Raw genomic sequence first — 15,126 nt, forward strand, 5'->3', positions numbered from 1 at the left:
GGAATAACATGGGAACAAATTAGTAAGAAAAGGCCCCAAACGTTTAACAACTTAAACCTACATACAATCACTATTAGGTTTTACATTATCACTAAATACAATTGCATCAATTCTTGTGTACCATTTTCCAGGGACGGGCCGGCCTACAGTGCATCTAGCAGTGCCAGAAGGACTGGTCTGAAAAATCAGTATGCAGACGTGTTTTCTGTTTTGTGGGCCCGTTTTATGGTCTGGTGGCCAACTTTTGCTATGGATTTCTCTGATATTACCACAAACACTGCCTACAGCAAGCAAAAATACCACGAGAAGAGCAAAAACAACATAGCGTGAATGGAGACGGATAGGACACCAGACAGGCCAAACCAGCAACGTCTTAAAGGCTTGCAGGTGGCAGCTGAGGGTGGGAGAAGGCTGTGGGCAGTTTTAAGTTAATACCGTCCGGAACCCAGACCCAGACTCACTTACCTGAGGTATGCAGCACATTCTGAGGAACTCATAACACTGGTATCTTTCAGAAGTAAACATACTGGGTGGGCAATAAATTAGGAAATCTGGAGCAAGTTGACATGAGGATACTGCACCAAGGACACTGCACCACTTTGGAAAGGAATATGCTTACATTAGTCATCCTTTCTTCATATGACTTTTGGTTTAAACCACTCACCATTTTGGTAGCTCTACTCTTTAACTAAAGTAATTGTGCCTGGTTAAAAAAAATTAGACTACTGCCTCTGATGTACAAGAGTCTTATTCTGCGCCCACTATGTTTTGTGCAGGAAGAATTATGGAGATTATATTCTAGACGTTCATGAACAACTGTTTACAAATAGAGCACAATAGGCCCAATTTGATCTGTAATTTGCTACAGACACATTAATTTGTGACATGGGCATGATTGGCAAATTATACTTCAGCTAAGACCTCATAAATAGGATTTACAAATGTCCAGGTTTATGCTATGCGTTGGGCTCAGTGGAACACTTGCCCCAAAGTATGTTATCGTTTTGAGAAATGTTAGCTTAGATTTAAGGGAAAAACTTCCTCATTTGTACTGGTCTCCAGAAATATTCACATATCCCAAGGCTAAGCTTTAAGAAAAGGCTGCAATCATTTTCCCAAAAAATACCTCTACTAATATAATTAGGTATTAAGAATTAACCTTCTTTGTTGATTTAATAATTCGGCATCTATAAAAACTACTTATGACATGCTTGTCCTCGTTACCAAATATAGCACCATGCCTGCTGCAGTCTTCACGGTCTGTTCACAATTAGAATGACACCACTATTTACATTATTCATTCGTTAGAAATTGACGTGTTGGTACTTTCAACCCATACAATTATTTTAATGGCTTGTAAGATACCAAATATTCAAGCAAGGTCCACGCAGGAGCAACTCAACCATTCAATGGTTTCCTTTGCATTCTGGGAATTGTAGTCACGATTTTAAAGAGGTCACCGATTACAAGTCTTCCAAAGAAAAGAAATGGGCTGGCTGACTATTTCCCGCACGGCTCCTGGAATGTTGCGTTGTCACACGCACTAAAACTAACTAACGGAACAAGTAAGAGGTAAAACGGCACGAGATCTTAGACCGGTTACTACAGTGCACTGTTAACTCACTCTACCTTTTTCTCACTGTTGTGCCTCTGCTGTGACCCAGAGGATGCCCTGAGACCGTGCCTGCTCATGTTCTTTGTGAAAAACGTTCTGAAGGGTAGGAAAAGTGGACATTTCGACCACTAAATTAATCCTACAATACACTGGCACCTAAAGAACCACCGCAACAGCAACAGAAGCAGGTTGCACGATCGGCCTCCGACCAGTCCTTGGCTTGCCGCTCCTGAGACTCCTCCTCCGAGTACTGTACGATGCGATGCGCGCCCAGAAAAGCAAACGAAAAGTTAAAAAAATAAATTATTACAGGCCTGCCCCCTCGCAAGACCATTGGTCATTCTCTCTGGGGGCAGGCCATCAACAAGAAGCAGGGCCCGCCCTCATACGTAGCGCATTCGCGCTATGAATGATTGACGGCCCTATTACCGATTCTCTGTGGGCGCCGCACAACCACTTATTTTGCGCACACTAGGGCAAATGTCGCCCAATTTCCCGCAACCCGCCAAGGTATTTTTTTCCCGCACAAATGGGAAAAAAGTCGGCCAATTTGCGGGAAAACGCCCAATCTGGCAACATTGAGTTTGACTGATATTTCACTCACAACTCACACAATTTGAGACAGCATTGTAAGTTAACATCATGTATTACTGAACAAGGCTATTATTGACTTTGTAATGGATCTTCCCAAGATCCTCCAAAAATTAGAATTCGCGTTGATTACCATTGCCACACGAAGTGCAATGAACCACAACTTCGACTTCTGTTAGAGGCTTGCACATCGATATCAGCTTTTCCTGTCCCTCGTATTATAAATAACATGAAAATAACGGCGACTAAATAAATATAATGACATGATTAACTATAATGATATATTACCAAAACATATATAAACATAAACATACTTCTGCTTTTAAAAGCTTAAAAAGGCTGTTTTTACTCATTTCCATGAAACGGAAGTGATTGTGGCTCTGCAGTGGCTTCTGGGTATGCAAATTGCCGCAAAGAACAGCTGGTTGTTGTCAGCTGTTGTCAGGCAGCCTGCCCCCTAGTAACAGTAGATGGTACTGCGCCTGGTAATTGGCGAACACGTTTAACCCCCCCCCAGTGTATTTCCCCCCTCTCTCTCTCTCTCTTAGACACCCCCCCCCCCCACCTCCACATTTGCAATGCGAACGTTCTCGCATTTGTTAGAGCTTTTGGTTTTGTAAAGTACGTTATTTTCATTTGTCTTTTTAAAATGTTATTTTCCATGTTAGGTAACAAAATTATATAATAGAAGTTTATTTTCCTTATGTTATTTTTTATTGCAAAAAGTAAGTGAAGTAAAATGCTGCGTCTGTAATGATACAAAACACGTGAATGATATTTAAACTTGTAAAAAAGGGTGAATAATACAAAAGTGAGAAGGTTGCGGACTGAGGAAAACAAGCTGCCTCGCGAGTCAGCAGTTTTGGAATGTCACAATCGAGAGAGTGACGCACACACAGATTTACGTATAATAAAAAATTTAAGTATCCAACATGGGCTGGTGATTCTCCTGGCCTTTGTTGCTGTATGTAATGTTGGGGGCCCTGGGCCCTCATGCTGGAAAGAACTGACGCAGACACAATGGGCTACATGGTACAACTGGCCCAGAGCACGTGCGCTCGGCCACTTTTATTTAAGCTGTGTCACCTGACCAGTGACATCAGTGGTGGGTGGGTGTTTAGTGTAGGGCATACAAAACACTAGACTGCTGACTGTGACTCTGGGTCACTACATCCCTCCCAAACTTGGGGGAAAATGAAAACAAAAGAAAGTCCAACCTGTGGAAGAAAAAAGTACAGTTCGCAAACCCCACGACAAAGTTCAACCTGTGGGAAAGAAACTGTACAGAAAAATATAACACTGGACTCGATGATTTGAAACGAGTCTCTTTGGCGGATTGCAGGCCGCAGATGGTGTAGTTACTGCAACCAGGACAATGAGTCATTGTGGCATGGTTCGCTGTTGTTCGAAGGGTCCTATCTTCTGTCTGTGCCGCCTTGTTCTTTGTCTTGTCTTTGCTTCACACCACTGGTGACAGTTGGTAGCTAGATAGAAGGGTGACGTGATCTGAGTATTGTTTGTCTTCTCGGTTCTCCTCTTCAGTCCTGGTCCTTGGTGATGTCTCGTGCAGGCTTCAAAGTATTTCTGGGCAGATGAAAGGAGTAGGGTGCATACATCCCTCTCACTAGGATGCCCCTCTCGCCGGTATTCCTCTCTCACAAGATGTCCGGGAGGACCTCTTTGCCAGGTTTCCACTGGACTGGTGTTTTCGGTCATGTTGCTCCACCATAGCCTTCGGGCCGTGAGCGGGGCGCTCCACGATCTTCACTGTTGTGTCCTAGTTCCACCTGAAGGTTACCCTGTTGACTCTTTTCTTGCACGCAAAGCTTTCCTCAGTGGGTCTTGCAGACGCACCGTTGTGGATCTGTCTCTCTTGCGGGACTTGCTGCCACCAGAGTCCCTTGAGGCCTTTGCTTCTTGGGCTGCCACGGGTTGGTGTGGAGTCAAGTCAAGTCAAGTCAGAGAATTTATATAGCGCACTACATACCCAGAGGGTCTCAAGGCGCTTAGGGAGGGGTGGGGGATTACTTGTCAAATATCCACGTTTTAAGTTGCTTTCTGAATGCTAGGTGGTTCTGGGTAAGGCGAAGGTAAGTGGGAAGTGAGTTCCAAGTTTTAGCTGCCAGGTAGGAGAAGGATCTACCTCCCATGGTGGTTTTGTTGATGCGAGGTACAGTGGCGAGGGCTTGGTTGGAAGATCGTAGTTGGCGGGAGGGGGTGTAGAAGGACAGTCGTGTGTTGAGGCATTCTGGTCCGATTTCGTAGAGTGCTTTGTGTGCGTGGGTTAGGAGCCGGAAAGTGATCCTCTTATTGACGGGAAGCCAGTGGAGGTTTTTCAGGTGACCAGAGATGTGTTCTTTACGCGGGATGTCTAATATGATCCTGGCTGAGGCGTTTTGGATTCGTTGGAGTTTTTTCTGGAGTTTAGCGGAGGTACCGGCGTAGAGGGTGTTACCATAGTCCAGTCGGCTCGTGACCAGAGCGTGGGTGACCGTTTTCCTAGTTTCGGTGGTGATCCAACTAAATGTTTTTTTGAGCATGCGCAGAATGTTGAAGCAGGATGAGGAGACGGCGTTGACTTGTCTGTTCATTGAGAGTGAGGAATCCAGGATGACGCCTAGGTTCCATGCGTGGTCTGTCGGGATGGGTGCTTTTCCAAGGGCTTCTGGCCACCAAGAGTCGTCCCATGCGGAGGGGGATGTACCTAAGATGAGGACTTCTGTTTTATCTGAGTTCAGTTTCAGACGGCTGTGTTTCATCCATTCGGCAACTTCTTTCATTCCTTCGTGTAGGTTAGTTTTGGCGGTGCTAGGGTCATTGGTGAGTGATAGGATCAGTTGAGTGTCATCCGCGTAGGAGATGATGTTGAGGTTGTGTTGGCGGGCGATGGCCGCGAGGGGGCTCATGTATACGTTGAAGAGGGTGGGGCTGAGTGAGGATCCTTGTGGTACACCGCAGATGACTTCAGTGGCCTCTGACTTGAATGGTGGAAGGCGGACTCTCTGGGTTCTTCCGGTGAGGAACGAGGTGATCCATTCTTGTGCTTTTCCTTGGATTCCGATGTTTCTGAGGCGCTGTAGAAGGCTGCTATGGCAGACTGTGTCGAAGGCTGCGGAGAGGTCGAGGAGGATGAGGGCGACTGTGTCTCCATTGTCCAGTAGAGTTCGAATGTCGTCTATTGCTGCGATGAGGGCGGTCTCAGTGCTGTGTTTTGCTCGGAAGCCGGACTGTGAGGAGTCGAGGGATTTGTTGGCTTCAAGGAAGGCGGCGAGCTGGTTGTTGACAGCTTTCTCGATGACTTTGGCCGGGAATGGAAGGAGCGAGATGGGGCGGTAATTTTTGAGTTCGGTGGGGTCCGCTGTGGGTTTTTTCAGAAGGGCGCTGAGTTCAGCGTGTTTCCAGCTTTCCTGGAAGGTGGCGGAGTTGAAGGAGCAGTTGATGACGTCTCGGAGGTGCGGTGCTATGATGGAGTCTGCTTTGTTGAAGATGTGGTGAGGGCATGGGTCTGTGGGGGATCCTGAGTGGTTGGAGTTCATCAGGCGGATGGTGTCCTCAGTGGAGATTGGGTTCCAGTCATTAAGGATGTTCAAGGGGGGTGAATGTTCAGCAGATGGTTGGGTGGGTTGGTCTCCGGGTTGGTTGTCGAAGCTGTTGTGGATGTCTGCAATTTTGCTGTGGAAGAATGAAGCTAGGGAGTCGCAGAGGGCTTGAGAGGGGGTGATGTCGTTGGAGTTGGCCGAGGGATTGGTAAATTCCTTGACGATGTTGAAAAGTTCCTTGCTGTTGTGGGCGTTGTTATCTAGTCGATCCTTGAAGGCGGTTTTCTTGGCCTTTCGGATTAGTTGGTGGTGTATGCGGGTGGGGTTTTTGAAGGCATCCTTGGTGCTGGTGGTTGGGTCTTTTTTCCAGGCTTTCTCAAGGGAGCGGCAGAGTTTCTTGGACTTCTTAAGATCATCATTGAACCATGAGGCCTTCTTGCTGCCAGGTTTGCTTTGTCGTTTTTTCAGTGGTGCTAGGATGTCGGCGCTGTTGGATAACCATAGGGTGAGGTTGGTGGCGGCTTGGTCGGGGTTTGAAGAGTGGGCTGGGGTGTTTAGAAGGAGCGATGAGGAGATCTGGTCGATGGTGATTTTGTTCCAGTTTCTTTGCAGAGTTGGTTGGGGGTGGTTGATGGGTTTGAGCTTGTTGTAGGTAAAGTGAACGCAGCTGTGGTCAGTCCAGAGGAGAGCCGTAGTGTGGCTGAAGGAGACATGATTGCTGGAGGTGAAGATAGGGTCGAGAGTGTGACCTGCGATGTGGGTGAGGGAAGTGACCAGTTGTTTAAGTCCGAGGTTGGCGAGGTTGTCCAAAAGAGTGGTGGAGTTGCGGTCGTTGTTCTTTTCAAGGTGAAAATTGAGGTCTCCCAGAAGGATGTAATCTTTGGAGGGGAGCGCGTGTGGAGTGATGAAGTCCGTGATGTCTTCACTTAATTGTGCGCGGGGTCCTGGTGGCCTGTAAAGGAGGGTGCCTCTGAGTGTGGTCTTGGGGTCGATGTGGATCTGGAAGTGAAGGTGTTCAGAGTTGGCGAGATTGACGTCAGAGCTGGCTGAGATGTGGATGGATTTCTTATGGACGATAGCGATTCCTCCTCCTGTGTGGCCGGTACGGTCCTTGCGTATGATCTTATAATCTTCTGGGATGGCAAGGGTGATGTCTGGGACGGAGGAAGCGTTCATCCATGTTTCTGTTAGGAAGGCGACGTCTGGAGAGATGGAGTGGTCAGTTCCTCAGCCGGATGTGTGAGCACTCTCGCCATCCAATCTTCCGCTCAACCCCAAAGGTAGATTGTTGTCAACAGTCCAAACTTGCCCTCTTCTGCGATTGCCACATGGATGGATGGCTCGTAGGTGGATATATTTGACTGGTGCCGCCGGTGTTCATGCCAGGCCTTGTTCTCCGCTGCACTCCGGTATTCTGGTGCATGTCACCATCTTCTCCTGATGTTTGTGTGAGTTGGCTGGTCACACCTCTTCTCTTCTTGTGATCTTCTAGTCGCACCGTGGCACTCGCTTCCCTTCTCCTCCTTTCCTTTCACGACGTGGTCGGTCCCTTTTCTTTTCTTCAACCACCCAGGCCATCTCCGTGTGGCGTGCACTCCACACGTGTCTCCCTGGTTGCGTCCTACCCTTAGGACACGCCTTCTCTTCTTCCGATGACGAAAACCCGGCATCGCACCTTTCTTCCTGTCGCTCCTCCTTTACTTTGGGTCGGTGTTATCAGACCTCTTCTGGGTCCCGTTCATGGACCTCTTCTTGAACTTCACGTCGGTCTTCATGTCAGACTATTCAGTTACTTTAGCTTTGACCTTCTGGCATGTCTTCGCAGTCGTGACCTTCTGGCAGGTCATCTTCTCCTTTTCTTTCTGGGCGACCATCTGACTGGTCATCTTCTCCTTTCTTTCCGGGCGACCATCTGACTGGTCATCTTCTCCTTTTCTTTCCGGGCGACCATCTGACTGGTCATCTTCTTCCTTTCTTTTTGGGCGACCATCCGACTGGTCCGCGTCTGGCGGTGACTTTCTGGCAAGTCATCTTCGCTGTGACCTACTGACAGGTCTCCGAGGACGCGATCCCTGCGTCACTCAGTCGTGGTGGCGTGGAGTTCCTTCACTCCGTGCGCATTCCTGCGCAGTGCTGTCGGTCCTGAGGTGTGGAGTTCCTTCACTCCTTGCGCGTTCCTGCGTAGTGCTGTTCGGTCCTGAGGTGTGGAGTTCTTGCACTCCTGGCGCGTCCTTGCGCTTCGTGGCGTGTTCCTGCGTTGCTGGCGCGTTCCTGCGCCGTCTCCTTTCGTCCTCAGGAGGTTGCGTATTGACGTGGCGTCATTCGGGCGTGGCTGTGTTCCTGCACACTTCTTGCTCAGTTTCTCTTCGTGTTGTTGCAGGCATGTACTGGTGCTGTCTGTCACCCTAAGCTTCCCTCCAGGTTACATCACTGACAGAACTGTTTGTATTTTTGCTTGCACTTTAAGTGCTTAGTGGGTACATTGCTGCTCGCTGGCCACTGGGTGGCGTTGCTGGGCTCACTGCTGTCCTATAAGCTCCTCTCTTCTAGGTGTGCCGTCGGTCGATGTCCATTGCTCTGGTCATGTTGTCCAATTTCCCCAGCAAGAGTCTAGATTTGGTTTCTGCAAAGCTTGTTTGTTCCTGCATTTTCGGGGCGCAGTTGCTCAAAATGACCACTAGATGGCAATGTATGGTTTACTAATGCCAAAATACGGTCGTCTTTCTGTGCTCCTAGACCCTCGCTCGGTTCTGTGGTGCTGCTGGTCGCTTTGTCCGGGCCGGAAACTACTTGGGGCAGAGGAAAATGCAGGGCAACTCGTGGTGGGTGCTGCCTCCCTACCTAAACAATGGCATCCTGTTTCTGCTGCTGCTGGGACAAGTCGCACAACTTCCAGTCTCTGCAGACCCTTTTCCACTCGCTCCCTGTGCCAGCTGTCCTTGGAGCTTCCCGATGAGTTTCTCTACTTTTCCCACTTCTGGGCGGTGCTGGGCGCCCACTGTCGTTCCTGGCAACCTGCTCCTTGTAGCAGGCTCCTCGCGCTTCACTGGCTGCGCAGGGACACACGTTGCTGCTGGCAGTCGGTATGCTTGGCAGGGCAAGGGTTGGTCCCATTCCTCGCTGGCCACTTTGATCGGCTGCACGCAATGCCCCGTTCCTCTTTTCTGCCTCACCGGGTGGGGTAAAGGGTCCACGCTGCACTGAGGGTAGGCCGCCGGCACTCTTCTTTGGGCGGGTGTGTTTTCTCCGGTATGCGCTAGGTGCTTCCACCTCCCTGCAGCTTTCATCAGCCGCGTCTTCCGTACCCTTGCACCCCGCCGCCGTGTCTTCACTTTCTTCACGCTGCGCGGCGGGGGAGGGGTGTTGGCGGTATTCTCAGGGCCGCCCGCTTCCTTCGGCAGCACATATGTGGGGAACCTCCTCTCAACCGCGTGCTGGGGCCTGTGGTTTCCTTGATGTGGGTGGGCTCTGTGTCCTTCATTCAAGGCCCGGTAGCTCTCCGGGACAGGAGGCGTCGCAGTCAGACCGCGGGTGGGCTCCGCTGGCCTTGTTCTTTCGCCCGGCAGCTCTCCACACGCTGCGGGTGCTTCTCTCCCATGGTCATTCACCCCGCCGCCGCAGCCTCACATCATACACGCTGCGCGGCGGGGGACAGTGGACGCTGCAGGCAGGCCGCGGGTGGGCTCCGCTGGTCTTGTCTTAATTACAAACAACAGCTAGCGCCGCTTACAACTGCTGGGGGCACAGTTAATGTTCATGGCTTATAGCGGGTGGGCTCCGCGTTATGTGCTTGACTGTAGGCTCACCTCCAGCCTGCTGGCTTCTTCTGCCCACGCGGGTGGGCACCGCGTGGGCTTTCTGCTTCACCCCACGCAGGGGGCAGTTCACGCTGGGCACAGGAGGTGCGGGGTAGGCTCCCGATCACCTCCTCCTGGATGCTTAGGCCCTGGGCACGGCACACGCCCCTCGGGCCTCTCGGCGGCCGGCGCCGCTTCCCCGGAGGGGTGTCCTGCACATGGGCACTTCCCTTCTTCTTTCCGGGGTTTTTCTTTTATCTGCGGCACGCGTGGCTAGCGTCCACCCTCCTCGTCGCCAATGTAATGTTGGGGGCCCTGGGCCCTTATGCTGGAAAGAACTGACGCAGACACAGTGGGCTACATGGTACAACTGGCCCAGAGCACGTGCGCTCGGCCACTTTTATTTAAGCTGTGTCACCTGACCAGTGACATCAGTGGTGGGTGGGTGTTTAGTGTAGGGCATACAAAACACTAGACTGCTGACTGTGACTCTGGGTCACTACACTGTAGACAGTGAAACACATCTGTGAAGCTGTGCTCCACGGAGCTGACATCTGTGTGCAGGCCAAGGAGTAGATTTCACAGAAAAACCCAATAATAATACCTACAGAGGCATCTGATTAGGAGGGGTAACGTTTGGCAGCCTATTGACAGCAGAACACAGCTGGCATCGTTTGCATATACATGCGCAGTGCTGTGTTAGAGGTGAAATGCCCACAAAGGTGGGGAGAGTGACCCTTACATTTTTTAGGTTTCACCTGCACTGCTTGTTAGGTTTTGCCTGCATGTACAAAAGCAATTGGGGGCACTAATATGTAAATATTTATTTATAACACAGGGAACATTCAATTGCTCTAGTTCCAGTCATTAGTACTTCTGTAATTTTAACCTAAGTCAATTTGAGGCACACATACAACATGGGACCGATCTACAGACAAATAAATTGCTCGTAGACATACGAAAATACATATAATATATACAAAACAAACACTGCTGAAACACTCTACATTACCAATAACCCACAATATTATCTCTAGATATGGTAATTACCCATTGATTCAAGGTGATCCACTTCGAGGTAGTCAAAAGTATACACTGAGTCAAAAGTGCCTTTTCTTTAACTCTCTTGTGTCACAAAAAGTTATAAATCACTCTTTGTTAATTTTAGCGAAGACTCCTCCACAAATGTCGACGCGGATGGTGATTGATTAAAAAAAGCTTATAAGTCAGCACATAGGCGAAACCAATGCATTACCAATGCTTCTTTTTTGTTGTTGCTCGGTTTCTTTTCTCATATTCAGAATTGCTCTGTCCACGGGCTCACTGGCCCTCGTTATCTTGCCCCATTGATAGTCTTCATTCTCCAGCGCAGATGCCCTACCCTCCAAGCCTCCCCCCCCTCCACTCCCTGGGCCTCATTTATGAGAAATGACGCATCGCTGCGTGAAAGCAGCGATGCGTCACTTCTCAGTGCGCACTCCTTGTGACATTCCTGATGCGTCAGATTTAATGTATGACGCATCATGTTGCAAGGAGTTACAGATACGTCAGTATTTCTGACGTATCTGTAAGCGCAAAAGTGACGCATTGCTGGAGTGTGTCACAAAAGTGACGCAACTCCAGCAATGCGTCCTTTCACATGGGGCAAGCCCCATGTGAAAGGGCCTGCGTCAGTCTTATGCCTGCTGTGAGGCAGGCGCAAGATGTTGATGCAACGGCGTCCTAAAAGTGAAGCAGTGAAATCTCATAGATTTCACTGCGTCACTTCTACGACCTTTCCTTGTGTCAATACGCCCCCCTTGCATACATTATACCTGGCGCAGGTATAATGTGGCGCAGGGGTTTACAAAGTGACTCATCTACCTAGATGCGTCACTTTGTAAATATGGCACAACAAGGCGCATTTTTTACGCCACTGGTGCGTCACAAAAAGTGACGCACCGGCGGCGTTAAAGTGACGCACAGCCTCATAAATGAGGCCCACTGTACTTGCACTTGATTGGTCGTTGACAGCACTTTAGCCAGTTCCAGTCTGGTTTCCAGGACAGGAGCGGGGTCATGTGACTCAAACACTGCAGGGCCTGCTGAATGGGGGAGTGAGGGACAGAGACTGGAAGCTGCTGCCGGTCACAAACCCACTGAGCTTCACCTCCCAAGAAACCTTTACCAACTCCAGGACTTCATTCTGTGATCTCGAACTTTCTTCTTCATGGAAGTGTGTGATCTTCTAGTTGCATTGTTTACCAAAACAAAGCCAGCTCAGAAAGCTCCGAGTAGTGAGCTGGGCATAAGAACCATTAAAGTTCACTTTCACCTCTTCACCCCCTCAGATGCTCTTACACATACATCCAGTTAATACAAGAGATAAAACGCTTTGACGCTTGCTTGAAGTGAGACAAATGAGCGTTACAATAACTCGCTGCTGTATCCGAAAAGTGCACACTCTATAAAGTGCAAATATTAGAGCTCAGGTGGAAAGCCTCAGCCTGCCCCTTTTGAATGTTAAAGAGCTTGTTACCAGTGCTTTAAATGAAAATATAGAAGTGCTGGTACTCACTAGCTAGATCACTTGTTTGCTTTGGAGAAGTGCAGGTACTCTCCCATTAAAGGTATCGCAGCAGAGCTGAGAAGAGCAGGTACTCTCCCAGAGAACTAGAGCTGCTCTCTCATTAAAGGTATTGTAGCGGTGCTAAGAAGTGTAGATACTCTCTCAAAGAAGTACTGGTACTCCCCCATTAAATGTATTACAGCAATGCTGAGAAGTACAGGTACTCTCCCATTAAAGGTATTCCAGCAGTGCTGAGAAGTGCAGGTACTCTCCCATTAAAGGTATTCCAGCAGTGCTGAGAAGTGCAGGTACTCTCCCATTGAATGTATTACAGCAGTGCTGAGACATGCAGGTACTCTCCCAGAGAAGTAACACTGCTCTACCATTAAATGTATTGAAGCAGTGCTGAGAAGTGTAGGTACTCTCTCTTTCAAATTAAAGAAGTGCAGGCACTCAGTACCATACAGTACCTGCCCATTTAAAGCGCTGGCTCGTACAAGAGGACTGGGGCACTTCAACCCTCCCTGCAGGTTCGAGCGGATCTCGCCCACCTTAGGGGGCCCTACGTAATAGCCAATTACTTGTGCTTCAGAAAACTATTGGAAACATAACTTTAGAATCGTCTCCTCCTGGCCACGCCCACATTCGGGGTTGTGAAGAAGAAGTTGGTCAAGGTCCAACCTACCGACAAGACCCTAAACTCACTTCCCCTTCCTGAGCTATATTAGTAACTTATGGGCTTTCACAGCAACCACAGCACCGAAACCGCCCTCATCGCCGCCACAGACGACATCAGAATCCTCCTCGACAACGGCGAGACAGCAGCCCTCATTCTCCTGGACCTCTCCGCCGCGTTCGACACCGTCTGCCACCACACTCTCCGCACACGCCTCTACGATACAGGGATCCGAGACAAGGCCCTGGACTGGACCACCTCCTTCCTCACCGACAGAACCCAGAGAGTCCTCCTCCCCCCGTTCCAATCCGGAACCACCAAAACCATCTGCGGCGTCCCTCAGGGATCTTCCCTCAGCTTGACGCTGTTCAACGTCTACATGGCCCCCCTCGCCCGCATCGCCAGACTACACAACCTCAACATAATCTCCTACGCCGACGACACCCAGCTGATCCTCTCCCTCACCAAGGACCCCCTCATCGCCAAATCCGACCTGCATCAGGGGATGAAGGCCGTCGCCAACTGGATGGAGGCAAGCCGGCTCAAGCTGAACTCGGACAAGATGGAGATCCTCATCCTTGGGCCCAACCCATTGGTGTGGGACGATTCCTGGTGGCCTCCTTCCCTGGGAACGCCCCCCGACACCGACCAACCACGCAAGCAACCTTGGGATCATCCTCGATTCCACGCTCAGCATAACCAACCAAGTCAACGCAGTCTCCTCCGCATGTTTCCGCGCCCTCCGTATGCTCCGCAAAATCTACAGATGGATCCCAACGAACACTCAGAAAACAGTCACCCACGCCCTCATCAGCAGCCGACTCGACTACGGAAACGCCCTCTACGCCGGAGCCCCGGCCAAACTCATCAACAGACTCCAAAGAATCCAGAACGCCTCCGCACGCCTGGTACTAGATGTCCCTCACAGAGACCACATCACCCCCACCCGAGAGACCTGCATTGGCTCCCCGTCGACAAAAGAATCACCTTCAAACTCATGATCCACGTACACAAAGCACTCCACAAGACTGGCCCAGCCTACCTCAACAGCAGACTCTCCTTGTATGCACCCAACAGGAAACTCCGCTCCGCCGACCTTTCCCTGGCCGCCGTCCCGCGCATCCACAGAACCACCTCCGGGGGCAGATCCTTCTCCCACCGCACCGCCAAGACCTGGAACGCCCTCCCCCTCCACCTACGACAGACTACAGACCTCCCGGCATTCAGAAGACTGCTCAAGACCTGGCTCTTCGATGACTGACTGCAGCTCCCTCCCCACCCCCAGCGCCTTGAGACCCTAGCGGGTAGGTAGAGCGCTTTAAAAATTACTTGATTGATTGATTGAGGGGCCAGATGCATTAATGCATTTTGTGATCACATACCCTGTAATTTGGTAATTCACAGCGTTTGCGACAAGAACATTTGTTTTTTGAATCTACTAAATCCATTAAGCGATTCGGTAACCTGCTGCTGAATCGCTAAATTTACTTTTTGCAATCACTGTTTTAGAAGGGTCATGATTTGAAATGTGCAGCAGGTGCAGTGGCACAAAGCTCAAACTTCATCATGACCTCCTCGAAACACCTAATATTGTTATATTTTACTACTATACAGGCAGACACAATTGCAGTTATCTTGCAGTTAAAAGGAGCTTGATTTGAATGGTCTAGCAGGCACTGGGGCCAAAAGTTGTCAGAACTCCTCTAAACACATAATATTGGTATTACATCAATGAATTCTATTATTTCCCTCTTTTATTTTATTTTACAAAAAAATTCTATTACTTATCTGCCTTATACCACTGGTAACAGCACAATATATTTCATTTTGTACATAAACAAATCATAACACTTTAACAGACTTTCTGCAACTTATATTGTACAACTACTCAGCAGGTTACAACGTACAACAAAAAAACAGCTTATTCTTAATCACATAGGTGAAACCTAATGCATTTACCAATGCTTGCTCAGACTTTCAGTTTAGCTGTCTTTGTACCAGTTCCGCTCAGCAGCCCTTTGCTGCCCGAGGTCAATCCCCACTACTGGATGCGCTGGGTTTTGCCCTTTGAAGGTTAAGGAGCTGTCTGTTGCTGGGAGAGGTCCCCTCAGTAGTCAGTGGGCACACCATCCTCATTTACAGGCTGCTTCCTCAGCACATAAATAAACATTGTAAAACACACACTCAAAACAAGCACACCTTCCTATCACACAGCCAGAACTATAGATTTCCCTATCAGATGCACAGTTTAATCAGCTTGGTACACTGCTATCTGACTGGCATGACTAAAGATACAAGATTTGCCGTATGTGGGTCACACATTGTATGGTTTTGCACTATCTGGGACGTGCAAATTTACA

Source organism: Lissotriton vulgaris, chromosome 1_2 (genome assembly GCF_964263255.1).
Source record: "Lissotriton vulgaris chromosome 1_2, aLisVul1.2, whole genome shotgun sequence".
NCBI classification, from domain to species: domain Eukaryota; kingdom Metazoa; phylum Chordata; class Amphibia; order Caudata; family Salamandridae; genus Lissotriton; species Lissotriton vulgaris.